This window comes from Mus caroli, unplaced genomic scaffold, assembly GCF_978045245.1.
Source record: "Mus caroli unplaced genomic scaffold, Mus_caroli_1 scaffold_4, whole genome shotgun sequence".
In the NCBI taxonomy this organism is placed as follows: Eukaryota; Metazoa; Chordata; class Mammalia; order Rodentia; family Muridae; genus Mus; species Mus caroli.
In genome coordinates this window covers 32,357,025-32,358,880 of record NW_028227259.1, presented here as the reverse complement: position 1 = coordinate 32,358,880, position 1,856 = coordinate 32,357,025, and the positions used below count along the sequence as shown (strand labels likewise).

Sequence of the window (1,856 nt, the reverse complement as noted above, 5' to 3'; positions counted from 1 at the left end):
TTCCTGGGCATATACCTAAAAGATGTTCCACCATATCACAAGGACACATGCTCCACTATGTTCATAGCAGCCTTATTTATAATAGCCAGAAGCTGGAAAGAACCCAGATGTCCCTCAACAGAGGAATGGATACAGAAAATGTACTACATTTACTACTCGGATATTTAAAATGTCGACTTCACGAGCTTTGTAGGCAAATAGATAGAACTAGAAAATATCATCTTGGGAGCCTAGCGCCTGGTGTGAGAGTCAATGTTGTGAGCTGCTTCCAGGATCCTGAGCTCCAGAGAAGACAGGATCTGAGTGGCTCCTCCAGAGCTACTGATCTATGAAATGGCAGAGAATGGAAAAAATTGTGACCAGAGACACGTAGCAATGAATAAGGAACAGCATAATGGAAGTTTCACAGACCCCTCTTCAGTACGTGAGAAGAAGAGAAGGGATCAGAAAGACAGTATATTGTCCTGTGAAGACAGCCGCTCATTACCTTGCAGTATTTCTCTCTGGAAACTCTTGTAGTTTTGAAGGAATGGATCTCAAAATTGTGGCATTGTCAGAGCATTGCAGTGTCCTTTTTACCGCTGCTTGTTGTGCTTGTCGCTATGTATTATGTGGAAGGAGCACACCAACAGCATGTGCAGCGGATAGAGAAGCTGTTTCTTTTGTATGCCTACTGAATAGGCCTGAGGAGTTTGTCTTTTGTTGGTCTTGGAACAGGACTGCACACCTCTCTGCTTTATCTGGGCCCACAGATAGCTTCAGTTCCATTTGCTGCTTATGAATGCAATTTAGTTAATTTTCCTGAGCCACCCTATCCTGATCAGATTATTTGCCTAGATGAAGAAGGCACTGAAGGAGCCATTTCTCTGTGGAAAACCATCTCAAAAGTTGAGAATTGAAGCCTGCATGTGGGGTACTGGGACAGCCATTGGAGAATTGCCTCTGTATTTCATGGCCAGGGCAGTTCGCCTCTTAGGTGCTGAACCAGATGATGGAGAGTATCAGGAATTTGAAGAAATGCTGGAGCATGCAGAGGCTGCACAAGACTGTGCATAACAGACTAAACTGCCAGTTCAAAAACTAGTACAGAAAGTTTGATTTTTCAGAATTTTGGCCTGCGCTTCTATTCCAAACCCCCTGTTTGACCTGGCTAGAGTAACATGTGGACCACTTCCTTGTACCTTTTTGAGCCTTCTTTGGTGCAACCCTGATAGGAAAAGCAATCGTTAAAATGTATAGCCAGAAAATCTTTGTTCTAGTAACTTTCATCAAACACGTCATGGAGCAGATGGTGGCTTTCCCTGGTGCTGTCCCCAGCATAGGTCTGTCTCTGCAGAAGCCTTTTCAGGAATGCCTGCAGGTGCAGCAACAGAAGTGTCATCATAGAAATGAAGCAGGCACACCGCAGGGAGAGAACTGGTTATCCTGGATGTTTCAGAAGCTGTTTGTTTTGATGGTGTGTTACGTTAACCTGTCTATCATTAACTCCACGGCACAAGCTATGCCAAATGAATCCAGCAGCACTTGAACTCAGAGGAGAAAACTAAATAAGCAGAGAGTTTTTATCTGCAGAAGTTAACATGGTGGAGACCTTACATCAGGAGGGCTCTAACCAGGAAGGAAGATCTCCACTTCCAACCTGTATTGATTTTTAAAACATTCTTCCTGAAAGCAGTTTAGTCCATATTTTACACTGACATACTTTTGCTTTATTTGTTAAGGTGAGGTCTCCACCCTCAGTTCAATCCACGTTGTATTCTTTAGGGTGGATATGACGTTCTGCTGCAAACTTAACAAAAACTGGCCTTCTGAGGCTTTCACAGGGCCACATGGTCCAACTGGAGAACCTCGGCCAC

The 1,856-nt window shown here is 43.9% G+C and overlaps 1 pseudogene; it reads left to right on the top strand.

Moving 5' to 3' along the window:
• Positions 1–333: 333 nt before the first annotated feature.
• On the top strand, positions 334–1,551 carry LOC110295359 (vacuole membrane protein 1-like; annotated as a pseudogene).
• Positions 1,552–1,856: the final 305 nt, after the last annotated feature.